The 18,801-nt window shown below is 38.3% G+C and overlaps 1 protein-coding gene and 1 pseudogene across 1 annotated transcript in view; one reads left to right on the top strand and one right to left on the bottom strand.

Moving 5' to 3' along the window:
- Positions 1-18,801, top strand: part of HHLA2 (HHLA2 member of B7 family) — a 148,475-nt gene that overhangs the window by 11,287 nt on the left and 118,387 nt on the right.
- LOC136152478 (ATP synthase-coupling factor 6, mitochondrial pseudogene) lies at positions 14,183-14,607 on the bottom strand (annotated as a pseudogene).

Raw genomic sequence — 18,801 nt, 5'->3', positions numbered from 1 at the left:
AGCTAATGACTTCTTAAGGACCTTCTCAGTGTATTCAAGTGCACTGTTTACCACAGTAAGAAAGCCATGAGAGAAGTGGGAAGAACGGCAGAACTTTGTCCTGAAGGACGTTCGAAATAATTCTTCAACCTTCCCCTACTTATGTCTCCTTTTAAAAATATTGCCAAAAAGTAAATGAAGAATATTAAACAATAAAATGGATTAAAGTATTTAATCTCTATCTGTACAGTGGTTAAAATGCAAAGTAACAGAAGAAGCAAGAGGGAAATAAATGAGACCAAACAAAACTACATCTTATGCCTGTGTCAAATTACCCCCGAGTTTGTTTAATCTCTATGTGATGTATACATGAAGAGCTCACTAATTTGTGATATTGTTTGGAGAATTCAGAGGTATCAGAGATAAGTCAGGTTTTCCAAACTAAAATGAGTTGGGAGGATAAAATCCACGATTTAAAATAAATTGGCTTCAGGACTAGCAAAACTCAGTACAAAGCTCTATCACGAATGAAATCCTTACTGCAAACTTAGCTCTGACCTGTAACTAAATATAAAATTCTTATTTTAGCTTTGTGCAGCCGTAGATATCATTTATTTATAATTTTGATTTTGCCTGTGACAATTTGCATAGCATGGTAACTTAAGAAATCTGCACAGTTCTAAAGAGAAGACAAAGATCCGTTGAAATTAGAAATAGTTTTCTTACCAATCCTTGCTTTTCATTATGGATTTGATAAAGCAATACATTCCCCTTGAGATGTACAGAATCTAATTATTGCACTTGGGCCTGTCTGTCTTGAAGATGCGTAGGATTATACCTTTATCTTTCTTACATTCCGTTTGTTTTTGTAGTCAGACTAGCACAGAACAAAGTGGACTGCTTTCTCCATAGTCTCCCTTTCTCACTTCTGACAGGCCTGATCAAAGAGGGAATATGTATATAGAGATGGGGGATAGTTCTTTTACTTTGTTCTTGTGTAAAGTACTGGGCTGAAAGCTTAAAATAATAATGAAAAGTGCCATGAATCCAGAAAGATCTGTTTGGGTAGTTATATCCTGTTTAGAGACCATTTCTAAGTGTCATGGAGAGAGGGGAAGTAGGGCATCTATGTATGATGTTAATTAAAGCTACAGAACTAGAGAGGAGATTCTTTTCATCTGAGAAATTAATTGAACTTATCTGAGTCTTACGGTATCATTCAGTATGGACCAGTAAGACATTTATATTATGTAATACCTATTTGTCATTGGCAGTTTCTGGCTGTAAAGTCAAGGTAATTGAGGATTAATGTTTTAGATTCTGAAAGTAATATTTAGTGAGAGTCTTCCTAAATGTATGGCGTTGGTGACCCTCCTTGACTAAAGACTAGCTCGCTGAGCAGCAGTTATGCCCATCCCCCAGCCAACAAGAGTGTTTTGATTTATCGCATTTGAATGGAGCCTGTACATCTATGTGTTTAAAATCTCTCTACAATTGAATCTGAAATGCAGCTAGTAGCTATATCATCCTCCCAGGAAAGTTACCGCTTCTACCTTGCATCATATTGCTGTGGATTAAAAATTCAAAACTATCTTCTTTTTCATAAAGTACTGCTTGTGGGATCAGCTACACTGCCCTGTGACATTGTGCAATGTGAATTTTCCTCCCTTCGTTATCATTTTGCTCTATCCATCTTGGGCTTCAGATTTCTATCAGTACTCTTCAACCATACAATAAAGTTTTTTTTTTCTCCTTTTATGAAGAAGAAATAAAAACAAAATTAAGCAGTTCTATTTCTTTTCACTGGATGGTTTTTTAATCTATTCTTTAAGCAGTGGGTCTGTCTGGTCTTTATTGCTTTTTCTTTTGAAAACTTAATTTTGGCTTCCTAATGCAGTCCTTTCTTGTTTTTTTTGATTATATGCCTGTTCCCTGAAACTGTAATTTGGGTTGTTGAATTTATATGTGTGTTTCCCTTTTTTTCTTTCCTCTGTAACTTCCTAAATGATTCCAGAGTTAGTTTGAGCCTCCTATCAGGCCTGAACAGTGTTTCAGAATAATAGACTGTCTGACATTTGAATACTCTTAAGTGCTTTGAAATAAATTTTCCCAATATCTGGTATACTTTTCACAATGTACTTGACGTTCTTTTCTTCGATTGTAATAGATTCTGAGGTGTTTTCACTGTCTTCCCAAGTTTCTATTACTTCTACTTCAAAAAGCATTACTGTGTGTTGATCAGAGTGAAATTAATTCAAGGGGAACAAATACTTCCAAAAAAATGTCGTCTTAAAAATCCTGCTACATTCTTTTCAGAAGGATTTGTCACACAAATCCAGAATTTGAGAGTACCAAGTTTCCCCCGCTATCTGAAAGTAGAGCGTTCCTGTTAAACTTTTCGTAAGCTGAAATGGTGTAAAGCAAAGAAGCAATTATCTTAGGACACATTTGCTAACGGATGCATGAAGTAGATCAAGATAAATCACACTTGCTTATAGGCACAGCTCAAAGCAAAGGCAGCTCAAAGCTGAGAGGCTGTGTGTAGTCCCAGGAGAGGAGCTGGGCGGGGCCACTCTCCTGCCCGGGGTGCGCAGCACCTTTTTAACTGCCCAACTGCAAAGCAAACTCTGAATGCAGTTTTTGCTTTTTGCCTTTTTTTTGTAAAAGCAAAAACCCTCTTTGGATTTCTTTCTGTTAGCGAAAACAGGTACTAATGTAGGTAATTTGTAAAAATGAGGTGTAAAGCAAACTTTCAAAAAGGTGTGTGTGGGGGTTACCTGTGTATTCTTTTGTCAATATCCCCTCTATAGAGAGAATTACTTTATCAATCGTCAACTTATACAAAATTTTATGTAACTAGAATTTTTCTATTAGTTTTTACAGGAGAAAAAAATTGGAATCGACTAACATGTCCATTCTATTAAGGCTCAAATTTAGGTAACATTGTAAAAGATGTTTTAAGATATTTGATGACGTGGGAAAATACTCATGCAGTCAAAAAGTAGGCCTGAAAATTGTATATGAGCAGTATAATAACAGTGTTCTAAAAATATATGCATATAAAAATAAGGTTAATCATGTTATTCTACAATGATGATTGCATTTTCTGTTTCTTTTTAAAATTTTCAGTCTCTATAATCATATACTCTAAAAACAAGGAAATGTTATTAGACCATTTTTTTAAAAATTACATACACACTTCTGTTAGCATGTCTGCTTAGTTGGGATTCCTTGTCTCTTTCACACTTTGTTTTATAATAAATAATCACTTATCAAGGGACACATCATAGGGACAGAGGAAACAGTTGCTTGCTAAGTAATTGCTCTGGTGCTTTCTCCTTCATGATAACTAGCATTTGAGTACTACCGTGTGGTTAGGCACAGTGCCAGGGGTTTTAAGTATACAGTGTTTTATGCAGCTATAAAGGTGCTTGCTTAAGCCTCGAAAGGAGTCTAGTGTTCTATAGAAGAGAGCAGTGATGGTCAGGCTGTCCAGGTTCACATAGCTGATATGTGGTGAGCTGTGTCTGACCCAAGGTTTCAAATGACAAAGCCCACAGTCCTCCCACTGCAAACTGAATGTTACCATGCTTCTTCCACACTGCTGGGATAGCATAGCAGCCCCTAACAGAATTATTTGGATATGCAATAAAGCTTTTCCATGGCCCTTTGTAAAAATTAAACTTTTAAGATAATTATGGATTCTCACACAGTTGTAAGAAATAACCCAGAGAGATCCTTTGTGCCTGTCGTATACTCCAGTGGTATCACCTTGCAAAACTATGGTACAATCTCATCATCAGGATATTGACATAGTCAAGATACATTGCCACAGGAATCTATCATGTAGAACTTCCGTAGCCAGGTCCACCTCCCTCCCACCTCACTTAACCACTGGTGTCTGTAAAACTTCTGTTTATGTAATTTGTCATTTAAAGAGTGTTACATAAATAGACTCGGACTATGTGGAGCCTTTTGGAATTGCTTTTTTAAACTTAGCATAGTTTTCTGGAGATTCATCTGGTTGTTGTATGCATGTATAGTTGGTGCTTTTTTATTGCTGAGTAGTTTTCTCTGGATAGATATGCCCACAGTTTAGCCATTCCCAGCTTAACCATTCATGCAAGGAGATCTGTGTTGTTTTCAGCTTATTACTATTACAAATGAAACCACTATGCATAGTACAGACTTGTGTGTGAACGTAAGTTTTCGTTTCTCTGGGATAAATGCTCAGGGGTGCAGTTGTTGAATCCTATGGTAGTTGCATATTTATTTATTTATTTTTAATTGCCAAGCTGTTTTCGGGACTGGTTGTGACATTTTGGGTTTCCATGACCGGTGTTATGAAGTTCAGTTTCTCCACATCCTCATCAGTGTTGGAATTGTCATTTCTTTTTAAATTTAATTATTTAAAAAATTTATTTTAATTAAAAATTTTGTGATGTGTAGTGATGACCTCATTGTGGTTTTACTTTGCATTTCCCCAGGGTCTAAAGATGCTGAAGATCTTTTCATTTGCTTACTTGCTGTCTCTGTGTCTCCTTGGCTTTAGTGTCTCCTCGGGCCGATTGTCCGTTTTCTTTTGGATTCTTTGCTTTGTTGATGTTGTGCTTTGGAAGTGCTTCCTACGTTTCAGATACTTTGCCAGATATGTGGCTTACAAATGTTTTCTCTCAGTCTGTGGTTTTCTTTTTCTTAACAGAGTCTTTTGCAAAGTAAAAGTTTAAACTTTTGAATGTTAAGTTTTTAAGTAGGATTTTGGACCATGTATTTAGTGTCAAATCTCAGAACTTTCATCCAACTCTGGTTACTAAAGATTTTCTCTTATGTTTCTTTTTTCTAAAAGCTCTACAGTTTTGCATTTTATTCTTAAGTTCAGGCTAGTTTTCTGCCTTAGTCCTAGAATCAACCATTCTAGCCTACAGAGCAAAGAGAAATATATGTTACACTAATCCATACACTAAAACTTGCATGTATATATCTAGAAATATTTTCATATGTAGCAATCTGTATCTGTAATTAAGCTAAATCTGAGTTTATATTGATGTTTCCAACCTTAATCTGTTACCATCTGGAGCATTCCAGCTTCCTTCCCTCGTTGTCGTTCAGCCGCCAAGTCATGTCCGACTCTTTGTGACCCCATGAACTGCTGCACGCCAGGCCTCTGTCCCTCACCATCTCCCGGAGTTTGCCCACGTTCATGTCCATTGAATCGGTGATGCCATCCAACCATCTCATCCTCCGTCGTCCTCTTCTCCTGCCCTCAATCTTTCCTAGCATCAGGGTCTTTTCTAGTGAGTCAGCTCTTTCTATCAGGTGGCCAAAGTATTTGAGCTTCAGCATCGGTCCTTCCAATGAGTATTCAGGGTTGATTTCTTTTAGGATTGACTGGTTTGATCTCTTCGCCATCCTAGGGACTCTCTCGTCTCTCGCTTGTCTGTAAATTCCCAACAATGAGAAAACTGACTCCTCTCATCTGCCAACCTTTTACTTAATTGCTCAACTCCACTATGTTTATGGTGATATCAGAATTGTGCATCTGTACCCCAGTGGGAAACAGCTTTATCAGTGAGGGTACAGTGGTTATGTACAGTTTCTTTCACTTTAGTGTTAGAGGGTCCACTAATTTCCACAGTTATACTTTTTTCAGCACCTCTTCTACTTTTTCAGTAAAGTTGTTTCATACATTTGTAGTACAATTAGCTTGTTTTGTCACAGTTTGCATTCCATCCTAGAGTCTTCTGACCTTCTAAATTATTTTTTAAATTTGCATGCATTACAGTTTACTCTTTGAGCTATGAAGTTCTATTGGTTTTGACAAATGCATAATTGAATGTATCCACAACTAAGTGATAATACAAAATGCATGCCTTAAAAATATCTTCCATGCTTCACCTAATCACCCTTCCCTCTTCCCTCTCGTTCTTGGAAAACACTGATCTTTTTTCAGTCTCTGCAGTTATACTGTTCCAGAACACCACTGTCTTCTTTCATTTTGTCTTATGCATTTAAAATAAATCCATGTTCTTTCCTGATTTGATAGCTTGTTTCTTTTTTTTTTTTTTAATAGCTAATACCCCATTTGTACCTCAGTTTATTTATCCATTCACTTATTCAGGAACATCTTGGTGGTTTTTAGGTTTTTGTAACTATGAATAACGTTACAAGAAGCATTCATTGCAGATTTTTGTATGAACATTCATTTTTATGTTGAATAAATAGCTAGAAGTATATTTGTTGGACTATATGGTAAGTCTGTGTTTAGCTTTATAATAAAACTTCCAAGTAACTGTCTTCTAAAGTTACTGTACCTTTTTTGCATTCCCATCAGCAGTGAATGAAAGTTCCTGTTGCTCTGCATCCTCACAAGCAATTTAGTTCATTTCAGTTCAGCCGCTCAGTCGTGTCCAGCTCTTTGTGACCCCATGAACTGCAGCATGCTAGGCTTCCCTGTCTAACACCAACTCCTACAGCCTACTCAAACTCATGTCCATTGAGTCTATGATGCCATCCAGTCATCTCATCCTCTGTCACCCCTTTCTCTTCCTGCCCTCAATCTTTCCCAGCATCAGGGTCTTTTCAAATGAGTCAGCTCTTCGCATCAGGTGGCCAAAGTATTGGAGTTTCAACTTCAACATCAGTCCTTCCAATGAACACCCAGGACATATTTCCTTTAGGATGGACTGGTTGGATGTCCTTGCAGTCCAAGGGACTCTCAAGAGTCTTCTCTAACACCACATTCAAAAGTGTCAATTCTTCTGTGCTCAGCTTTCTTTATAGTCCAACTCTCATATCCATACATGACTGCTGGAAAAACCATAGCCTTGACTAGATGGACCTTTGTTGACAAAGTAATGTCTCTGCTTTTTAATATGCTGTCTAGGTTGGCCATAACTTTCCTTCCAAGGAGTAAGTGTCCTTTAATTCCAGAAGCAATTAGGATGCTTGTTTTTTTTTTTTAAAACTATCCATTATAATATGTAATAGTGAATTATATTTTTATTCTTAAAAATATCCTAGAAGACAGATTATTTTGCAATGCAGAAGAGTTAATTAGAGGAAATGATACTGTCAAAGACACTGATAACTATAGACTTTGCCTCCTCCTCACTGAATGCGGGCTGGCTTCACAGCTAAGGAATTTGCTTCAAGACCCAGGAGAGCTCATGTTTGTAAAAATTCCCTGAAATCCATGCTTCTCAGTTCTGACAGACACAGTGCACCCTTACAACAAATGTTTGTAATGCTTTCTCTTCTATGACAAAATGAAATTATCAGTCATATAGCCTAACTACATGGCTTCAAAAGATCAGTATAATGTCCTGTTACATACAGGAGAAATCTTAAAAGTTAAAAATTATGTATTCAAGCATGTAAATGTCCAGTCATAATTACATTAAATATATTAGAACATAATGAAGTAGTCAGGTATTACTACCTTCTTCCTGAATAAGTGAGACAGAAGTCCTTTCATATAATTAAAGCAATGGTATGAATGGACACTAGAATGAAGTATTACTCTTCTGCATAATTGGGAAAGAACTTATTTATGTGTAATGAGAAAGAACAGCCCCAGTTGAAGTAGAAATAACATGCCAAGATAAATTACAGACTGTTGAAGTGGAAACAAATGAGGATATATGATTCACACAAATGAGCTCGCTATTACACGAGTGGTGTTGAAATTTCCTGTGTTGTGACGTGGCGTATGTTGGTGACAACGTTCATGTGTTCTGCCATTTTGAAATTCTGCTATATATTGGAACATGTCGTAAGTCTCAGCTAAAACAACCTGGGAGGCTCTATTCTTCCATAAGAGTAGGGCCTCTAGATTGGAAAGAAACTATGAATAAGAGGCTACAGAGAAATTATGTGATGAACCATAAGGGACGATATTGTATTGAATAGTGGGCTGAAAATAGGAAACCCCCAGATAATTTCAATGCTGTTTTTACAATGTGAGTTTTTGTTCCTGTACTACAGGAAAATAATGTAAAATGATGTGTGAAATTTAAAAAACATTTTTATAATGAAATGTAATATTATGCTAGTGTAATAATACTTGGCATGAAGTCACAAAAGGAGTCCCAAAGCTATCTATCATTTATTTGCAGTCTGCCTTGTTTTTAAAGCTTTTACAGAAATTGCATTTCTGTGCTGAAACCATTTTTAAACTAATATGCATTAAAAAATGCCTTATAACAGTGAGTAGATAGAAAGTAGAGAGATAGTAAACTCTTCAATAGTTTTGAAAACAGGCTTTGTCCCATTTAAGCTTTTCTTTCTATAACAGCCTTCTCTTAAATTATGTTGACTCTTTGCATAAATATATGAAAAATCTTTTTGGTGTCTCATCTACTAAAGTATCATTAGTTTGCACGTGTAGTGGGTTTGACACCTGGCGTATTAAAAATTTGTTCAGGAAGATACTCCCTATGTGAAATTGTCATTTCTAGTTTAGGATATCTAAAATTCTTGGCCCCTAACCTAATTGCCTGAGAGCATCCATGTCTCTGTCACAGTCATCAGAAAAGCAAAAATGCTCCCATGTTTTCAGGATATACGTTAGCCTACAGTACCAGCCTGATTGAGAACTGCAACTAAATCTATAGTTCCAACCTTTCATGAGGAATGTTGTTTCAACTGCTTGAGCCTAAAGAAGGAAATGTACTTGAGGAGGAAATAGACTATTAGCAAAGAAGAAAACCACGTCAGAGACTAATTTTGCTCATTTTTTGGGTTGCTTTTTAGTCCATAAAGCTGAATTAGGACTTGGGAAACAAGAAGTAAAGGAAACTAACATGCAAGCGTGTTAGTTTCGTGTGCCAAGAACTCTATTGATACTTCCAAATCTAATCTCCATAAAAGCTCTGAGGAGTTTGCACTGTCCTCAATTAAGTCTCCTTAATAGTGGAGGAAATTGGGATCCTGAGAAATTATGTAACTCTTTGATCCCTGGGAAGATCCCCTGGGGAAAGGAAGGGCTCCCCACTCCAGTATTCTGGCCTAGTCCATGTGTAGTTGGACTGTGTAGTCCATGGGTTTGCAAAGACTTGGACACGACTGAGCGATTTTCACTTCACTTCCCTTCCTACTTCAGTTGAAAAACAGAATCTGCAAAAAGAAAGTTGGATGTTGGAAATAGAGCAGGTTGCCATATAAGCCAGGCTTTTAGATGAGAGAGATCACTGATTTGGAAGACAGAGAAAGCCTTTATGAGACTGTAGCCCAGGCAGTCTGTACTCTTAACCTGAGCTAATGCCTTTTGTCCAAGTGGTTAAGAACACACAACTATTGGACTTTGTTCCCTCTAGGTAGGAACAAAATAACACCTCTCAAAGTTTAGACTCGGATTCAGGTCTGACTTTGGTGAGACCCACATTAAATAACATGCCCTGCAACTGTACAATAATTAAACATTCCAAACTGAAAGATGGAAGACGCTCCTGTTAGCTCAGATTAAAGATTCAGTGTGGGTGAACTGTGTTGCTTTCTAAGTATTTATGAACAGAAAATTTGTAAGTGTTTATGTGCCCCTCTCGGCAAGATCTACATTTAAATCAGTGGGTCTTTTGCTTTAATTGTGGAGACTCAAAGGTACTGCTTGGAACATGCTCCTACCAGCTTGTGAGGGCCAAATGTTAAGTTTTCTGGAGTTTTGTCACTAGTTTGTTAATTCCTTGATAGTTTGAAATCAACTGTGATGGCAATATTTACATCAAAAAAAAAAAAAATGAGAAAACCCTACAAATCCAGCCCCTACTTTGCTTCAGAAGTAATTGTTAAACCTTTCATCAGTATATACTACTGTTCAAAGGTTATGAAATGATTTAACTATGGTCACTGGCATTTACTTGTGCTCAAGGGTATCTTCCTGTGGCTTACAATCACTGGCTATATGACAACTACTGAAAAAAATTATTTGCTCCTTTTGCATAACCCTCTTTTAGTTGGGATGAGGTGAGAAACAAGATGACTTATTTGCAGGGAGGTCTCTAGTGCAGACGGTGGTGGTGATCAGTTTGTGCCTCATCATCGTTAAACCCTTTGTTGTGTTGCTTCATCGTCATTCTTTATTCCCATGGTCTTCTGCTGTCTTTGGCAAACTTTCTAATCAATTTACTGTCTGTATTTTTAAATGTGTTCTTAAAAAATGTGTTGTTTTGCAGATGTATATTAACTTACAGAAATGGTTCATCTCAATCCATCTCCCTCTATTTCATATGAGAATTAGTTCTAAAGAGTTTTAATTTGACTATGTTGTAACCAGTTGTCCTCTGGAAGACTTTGCTAGTCACTTTCCCATCATCCATTCTTGAGGATCCCGGTATTCGCACTTTCTTGCCAATATCTGACAGTTATCCAGTTTTCTATTTCCAGGCTAATAGGTGTAAAATAATATCTTTTCATAATTTACCTTCCTTTGATTATTAATGAGTTTGGGCACCTTGTTATATAGTTGCTAGCTTTTGCATTTTCTGTAAATAGCTTGTGGGTATATAGTTTGCACAATCCTTTTTTCTTTGGTGTTCTTGTCTCTCTATTGTACATTCTAGATGTTAATTTCTTGTTTCAGACCCTACAAACTTCTTTGGGGGAACATATTTAAGTATCTTTACTATCCAGGTCCTAAAGTTAGAAACTGAAATTTCATAATTTTTGGTGAAATTGTACCAAGAAGAAAATTATAGATAGTAATTGGTTCTTTTATCAGTCGGGATATATTAGATCATGTTTCAGTACCATACATTCCCATATCTTTACAGTTTAAACAGGCAGCATGCCTGAGTGAGAAATAAATATGTCAACTGTGGATCAGCAGAGGGCTTCTGCTTGTCCCAATAACTAAGGGATTGTCAATCAGACACCCCCCCCCCCTCAGCATTGCTGGATGCTGAGACAAAGAGGAAGAAAGAATTCTGGAGCTTTTACTGCCAAGAAATATTGGCCAGGACTTGGTCTTTTCAGTTCAGTTGCTCAGTCATGCCCGACTCTCTGCAACCTCATGGACTGCGGCACACTAGGCCTCCCTGTCCATCACCAACTCCTGGAGTTTACTCAAACTTATATCCAATGAGTCTGTGATGCCATCCAACCATCTCATCCTCTGTCATCCCCTTCTCCTCCTGCCCTCAATCTTCCCCAGCATTAGGGTCTCTTCAATGAGTCAGTTCTTCGCTTCAGGTAGCCAAAGTATTGGAGCTTCAGCTTCAACATCAGTCCTTCCAATGAATGTTCAGGACTGATCTCCTTTAGGATGGACTGGCTGGATCTCCTTGCAGTTCAAGGGACTCTCAAGAGTCTCCTCCAACACCACAGTTCAAAAGCATCAGTTCTTTGGTGCTCAGCTTTCTTCATAGTCCAAGACTCACATCCATACATGACTACTGGAAAAACCATAGCCTTGACTAGATGGGCCTTTGTTGGCAAAGTAATGTCTCTGCTTTTTAATAAGCTGTCTAGGTTGGTCATAACTTTTCTTCCAAGGAGCACGCATCTTTTAATTTCATGGATGTAGTCACCATTTGCAGTGATTTTGGAGATCAAACAAAGTCTGTCCCTGTTTCCACAGTTTCTCCATCTATTTTATTTGCCATGAAGTGATGGGACCAGATCCCATGATCTTAGTTCTTTGAATGCTGAGTTTTAAGCCAACTTTTTCACTCTCCCCTTTCACTTTCAAGAGGTTCTTTAGTTCTTCTTCACTTTCTGCCATTAGGGTAGTGTCATCTGCGTATCTGAGGTTATAGATATCTCTCCCGGCAATCTTGATTCCAGCCTGTGCTTCCTCCAGCCCAGGGTTTCTCATGATGTACTCAGCATATAAGTTAAATAAGCAGGGTGACAATATACAACCTTCACTTACTTTCCCTATTTGGAACCAGTCTACTGTTCCATGTCCAGTTCTAACTGTTGCTTCCTGACCTGCATACAGGTTTCTCAAGAGGCAGGTCAGGTGGTCTGGTATTCCCATCTCTTTCAGAATTCTCCACAGTTTGTTCTGATCCACACAGTCAAAGGCTTTGGCATAGTCAATAAAGCAGAAGTAGATGTTTTCCTGGAACTCTCTTGCTTTTTTGATGATCCAACAGATGTTGGCAATTTGATCTCTGGTTCCTCTGTCTTTTCTAAAACCAACTTGAACATCTGGAAGTTCTTGGTTCACAATACTGCTGAAGCCTGTCTTGGAGAATTTTGAGCATTACTTTGCTAGAGTGTGAGATGAGTGCAGTTGTGAGGTAGTTTGAGCATTCTTTGGCATTGCCTTTCTTTGGGGTTGGAATGAAAACTGACCTTTTCCAGTCCTGTGGCCACTGCTGAGTTTTCCAAGTTTGCTGGCATATTGAGTGCAGCACTTTCACAGCATCATCTTTCAGGATTTGCAATAGCTCAACTGGAATGCCATCACCTCCACTAGTTTTGTTCGTAGTGATGTTTCCTATGACTTCGCATTCCAGGACGTCTGGCTCTAGGTGAGTGATCACACCATCATGATTATCTGGGTCGTGAAGATCTTTTTTGTACAGTTCTTCTGTGTATTCTTGCCACCTCTTCTTAATAGCTTCTGCTTCTGTTAGGTCCATACCATTTCTGTCCTTTATTGAGTCCATCTTTACATGAAATGTTCCCTTGATAGCTCTGATTTTCTTGAAGAGATCTTTAGTCTTTCCCATTCTATTGTTTTCCTCTATTTCTTTGCACTGATCACTGAGGAAGGCTTTCTTATGTCTCCTTGCTATTCTTTGGAACTCTGCATTCAAATGGGAATATCTTTCCTTTTCTCCTTTGCCTTTCACTTCTCTTCTTTTCTCAGCTCTTTGTAAGGCCTCCTCAGACAGCCATTTTGCTGTTTTGCATTTCTTTTTCTTGGGGATGGTTTTGCTCCCTGTCTCCTGTACAATGTCACCAACCTCCGTCCATAGTACATCAGGCACTCTGTCTATCAGATCTAGTCCCTTAAATCTATTTCTCACTTCCACTGTATAATCATTAGAGATTTTATTTCAGTCATACCTGAATGGTCTAGTGGTTTTCCCTACTTTCTTCAAGTATGAATTTAGCAATAAGGAATTCATGATCTGAGCCATAGTCAGCTCCTGGTCTTGTTTTTGGTCATTGATCATTTACCCATTTCCAGAAGGTCCAGGAAGTGTAATCCTGTTTTTACGAGAAATAATCAAAATGGAAATAGTCAGCAAAAACCTCTATCATCTGTCTTTCTGGCCGTCAGATATGCAGGTCAACGCTTTCTTTCTTGCAGCCAGAACACAGTCCTTCTTTCTCGAGAGATTCCGTGAGGTTTGCTTCCTGTCTGTGCATCAGGCTCAGAGCCCAGCATCGCTAAGTAATAAATGGAGTTCTTTTCACCAGGTCCAGTTAGGGCCCTTCATTATCTGGAAACCTGTGAACTAAGAGGAAAGTTATTACTTTCTCACACAATCATTATACTTTGGTGGAAAAAAGAAAGGATAACTGAAACAAATAATCCTGTTCAGGCTGGGAAAGAGTGGGAAATTTGAAAGTCAATGGCAGTTTAAAGATCTCCCTGGGAATGTGTTGTTTGGATTCTCTGCAGTGGATGGGGGATATTTCTAATTAGAGCTCAATTTTGCTCAGTGGCAAGGACTTCCAAGTTCATTGTTCCAAGGTCCTTGGCTTAGGCCCTGGGAAGCTTCTCCACTATATTCCGTGGCTACATCTGAGGCGAGCATTAGAGAATATATCTTTCTTAGAGATGAAGATGCTTTCTCAGCTTGTGCTGTAGGGCCAAGAATCATTTTAAGTTTCAAATAATCATGAAATTTTGGTCTAGTCTTATGGTTCTTTGGGCTAAAACTACACATTGAATTGAATTCTCATCTGTTTGATTCCATTCAGCAACATGTGCCAGTGGACGTCCACAGTAATTTTCAGTGCTGGGCTAAGTTCAATTAAGTACACAGCTTGAACATATGAGGATTTGGTGGGAGATTCATAGCCTTGTCTGTTTTCACTGAGTCATTTTGTCCTCTTAAAAATGATGTAGTGGATGCCACAACCTTAACTAGATCTATGGTTTCTGATCATTATAACCATTCAGAAGTTTTCAGCTTCAGCTAAGTTTTTGATTTAGTTCTTGCTATAAGGCTAAATTTTTTTTTATACCTAACATCACCAAATCATTTATTTGAAATCAGAATTAAAAGAATATTTGACAGCTGTGAAAGGTGTGTTTATTCTGTTACTTCTGGGTAGCTGTACAAGTCAACTAGGACAAATTACCAGATCAGTTTTACATTACTTCTTCAAGACTGTGGTTTCTCGACAACTTTGAACTTGGGGTCTTCAAACATTAAGTTAGGGACGTATTCATGTCTGCTTTACCATACATTTGTTTAAGTTTAAAAAGTTCCCGGTCTAGGTCTTGCTGATACTCTGGGCCAGCATCAACAGGTCCTTCAGATGTCTGGCGCTTAGTTCTACATTCTGTAATCTTGTCCACGAAGAGTTTCTGCACAGGATCAAGCTCCTTATTAAACGCCACTGCTGTGACACCAATGTTCCGCCTCAGAGAGGCTGAGATTGCAGACTGAACAACAGAGGACAGCCTGAAGAGCCTCTGAAGAATCATGGTGATCCGGACAGGAAGCGTCTGGAGACGCTCTGCGACCGGACAGCCCTAGGTGAGACAGAAGCCAAACAGGAGCTATAAGACTAAACTTTAATAAACCTTTCTTTTGGATCAGATGTCTTCTTCTTTTTATCTTTTATCAGTTGGGGGAAAAGCATTGCCTTTCTCAACCCTGCGAGTCCTGGACTTTCCAGATCTGCTCTGTTCCCTTTCATTCATTCTTATAAATCAGCTGGCTTTTTCCCCAAGTTAAATAATTTCATCTACTTACTGTTTGTTGCCAGATATAACCTATGGTAATTAAAATTCTTTCTTCTAGCCTATCCCTCTGAGATACAAGTTTATCAAGCATGTATATTACATAGCTTTCAAGTATCACAGGTGACAGACAACCTAACCAAATGTTTCACTGCTGTATAATACGGACTGTAACTCTTTCAGCTGCCAAAGTTCATTTTCTTTCTATCTAGCTCCTAGACCAATGCCAAATAATTTGAGATTTTTGTTAGGTAATATCTCCTTTTTTAAATACTTACTTATATATTGATCTGGACATTCTTCTAAGATGAATGACTAATGTAACAGGTAACTTTGAGGTTCTGCTGCTTAATGAACTGCCTCCCTCTGGATACTGAATTAGAAAGAGGGAACGATTAATTGTTTCATTTTATCCTTAGGTTCATATTTCTAAGTCAGTTACTAAACATAATGTGCAGTTCAGTCACTCAGTTGTGTCTGACTCTTTGCTACCCCATGAACTACAGCACGCCAGGCCTCCCTGTCCATCAACAACTCCCAGAACTTGCTCAAACTCGTGTTCATCGAGTCGGTGATGCCATCCAACTATCTTGTCCTCTGTTATCCCCTTCTCCTCCTGCCTTCAATCTTTCCCAGCATCAGGGTCTTTTCTAGTGAATTAGTTCTTTGCATCAGGTGGCCAAAGTATTGGCATTTCCGTTTCAGCGTCAACCTTCCAGTGAATATTCAGGACTGATTTCCTTTAGGATGGACTGGTTGGATCTCCTTGCAGTCCAAGGGACTCTCAAGAGTCTTCTCCAACACCACAGTTCAAAAGCATCAATACTTCAGCACTCAGTCTTTTATGGTCCAACTCTCACATCTATACATGAGTACTGGAAAAATCACAGCTTTGACTAGATGGACCTTTGTTGGCAAGGTAATGTCTCTGCTTTTTAATATGCTGTCTAGGTTGGTCACAGCTTTTCTTCCAAGGAGCAAGTGTCTTTTAACTGCATGGCTGCAGTCACCATCTGCAGTGATTTTGGAGCCCCTCAACATAAAGTCTCTCACTGTTCCCATTGTTTTCCCATCTATTTGAGATGAAGTGATGGGACCAAATGCCTTCATCTTAGTTTTTTGAATGTTGAGTTTTAAGCCAACTTTTCCACTCTCCTCTTTCACTTTCATCAAGAGGCTCTTTAGATCCTCTTCACTTTCTGCCATAGGGGTGGTGTCATCTGCATATCTGAGGTTGTTGATAATTCTCCTGTCAATCTTGATTCCAGCTTGTGCTTCATCCAGCCCAGCATTTTGCATGATGTACTCTGCATATAAGTTCAATATAATGTTCAAGTAACACTAAGTAAGTATAAATGTCTAAGTCATCAGTATCTAATATTAAGATATTGAATATCTATTTCCCCCTGTTACAAATTGTTACATATGAGAATATTTTTCATATGGTTTGCCTTCTTGCCTGATCCTTTCCCACAGGGAGAAAGAATAAATGGGTAATTTGGTATTACCTGTCCTTTTCAAAATGTGCTTGCATAGTCAGGAATTTTCAAGGTATTGTGTTGTGGCTACTCAGGCTCCAGCTTTGTGCATGTGTTCTTTCAAGGGATTCTTGAATAATTTAGACACTAACGTTTTGAAGTACCGACTTGGGGGAGGTAGAAAAATGAATGATGCTCCTCTACTCTGGGGGTGGGGGTGGGCAACAGACTCTTCCATAAGACTTGAGGGAGCTGACACCAGCTTCATGTTTAGAATTTGTTGAGCATTAAGTCTCAGGCCCAACCTGACTGCCAGGGCATGAGAGATGGATGAAGAGGATAAAGAAGTCTGGATAGGCTAGAGAGGGCCAAGGGGGAGACAGAAGATGAGATGGATGGATGCATTACCAACTCAATGGACATGAATTTAAGCAAACTCTGGAAGACAGTGGAGGACAGAGAAGCCTGGTGTGCTATGGTCCCTAGGATCGCAAAGAGTCAGACACAACTTAGCGACTGAACGAAAACAACAAGTGCTTTGTATGTTTTGGCCTAAGGAGTTGCAGCTATCATGCCTACTTTTGGGGCTAGGAAAAGGTATAAATCTAGTACATATGCCTTTGGTCTTTATATCTCTCCTTTTGAAGGTCTTACTGAGGCTTTTCACCTGGGGCAGAGTTGTATAGGGTTTATGAGTCAGGCTGGTACCTGGTGGTATAAACCAGGTCAGCAGTCATGGGATCCCCGGGCCAAGGTGGAAAGGAACTCCAAGGCCGGTCTATGGCTGTCAAGAGAGTGCGTTTATATCAACTTCTTGATGGCTTTTGCTGTTTTTAATATCAAGCCAGCCCAAGTTCCCTTGCCTAGTTCTAACCTGCCTTTGTAGTACCTTAAATATTGGACACAAGGAGACTTGACGCCCTTTTCTAGGGTGTCTGTAGCAGGCGCTAATGGAAACAGTTCTGTCCTGGCTGGTCCCCAAGTCTATTCAGCTTTACTTTGTTTGCCCACTTCTTGGTCAGTGGAGAGTCAGGCCATTAATGGTTCTGGATATCTCATGCAGATGCTTTGGGGCAGAAATATCTACTTCATTCAGTTGCCTGCTACCTCTGAGGATCTTGAATCAGCAGTTGACTTGCAGTTGAATGTCATTTTAAGGTCTCTAATAGTTATAACTTTCTAATAATGTTAAGAATATTTCCACTTTTACAGAGAGTTTGGGATTAATAAGGACAGTGAAGTTTCTGAATTAAGGACAAAGCCTTAATAATTGCTCCCCACCAAAATGTCTTTCCCTATCAGTGGATGGGGATAAATGTTAGGCTGACCTAGGTAGAAGTTATGAAAACTTACTCTCTGTTTTTAAATTATGCTCACTGCAATTGCTGTGTCTTTGACCATCCAGAAAATAAATATTCTATTATTACTACTACATATTCACCTATGGGGTAAACCATTTTATAAAATTTGTTTGGAGATGTTCAACTAATCCTGTCATTTGTAGTTTCAGTCCATATTACCTTTGTCGTTTTTTTAGCATTATGTTAAGTACAGATTGGAACATAAACTGGGCATATCCTCTCTTCTAGAAAAGGTTTCCCATTAATATTTAATATCAGAAGCAATTTGTCTCAATTGTAATTAACTGTATTATGGAGGACTTTAGCAAGGTTCTTTGCAAGTTATCTGGTGGCACCAGGCATCTTTTCTCGATTTCACATCTTTTTCATGACTTTTAAAATGTGATGACTTCTATTTTTGCCCAGATTTTGAGGTCTAATTTTATGCTTCTATTGTGGACTCCTTGAACTTCTGCATAAGTTTTTTCCTTTCTGTTCTGTAAGAGAGTGCATTTGTACTAGAACTTTTGTTAGCACCACCTATTAAGAATGGTGGTGTACTATGGCTGTCTTTTTTACTATAGGCTTCTATCTTGATGATAGCAACTTTCTCAGGTATAAAATCTTAGGGTTTCCATAGCATTTCAAAGTCCTGAAATGGACTTCTCATTTCAACCAGCCTGATTCATAAACCCTATTTGGAATGAACTATTCCAAGATCGTATCAGTAATGTGTGTGTATCATATTTATTGGCAATTTAACATGCCCTTTGTATGACTACAAGTTCAACTTTTTGAGCTGATTTGGCTTCTGTTAAGGGATTGGGTTCTATGAGAGAGTCTAGAGTAATTGCTTATCCAACAATACCATTCCGGTATTATTATCTTTCACTTTTAAGATAAAACTTATCAATAACAAAAAAAGTCTGATTCTGATATGGGCATGTCCAAAAGATCTGTTCTACAATGGATGCTTTTCAAAGTATAGAAGGAGAAACATGAGGTTCTCTTTTATTAGGTAAGGTTAATCATGTTGCTGGACTAAGGATGCTAGATCAGTAGATAGGAAAATGAAGGGAATAAAATAACAATATTTCACAATCGGTTCAGCATCAATAGAAAGTGCTAGATGTTT

Source organism: Muntiacus reevesi, chromosome 21 (genome assembly GCF_963930625.1).
Source record: "Muntiacus reevesi chromosome 21, mMunRee1.1, whole genome shotgun sequence".
In the NCBI taxonomy this organism is placed as follows: domain Eukaryota; kingdom Metazoa; phylum Chordata; class Mammalia; order Artiodactyla; family Cervidae; genus Muntiacus; species Muntiacus reevesi.
This window is presented reverse-complemented; position numbering and strand designations above follow the sequence as displayed.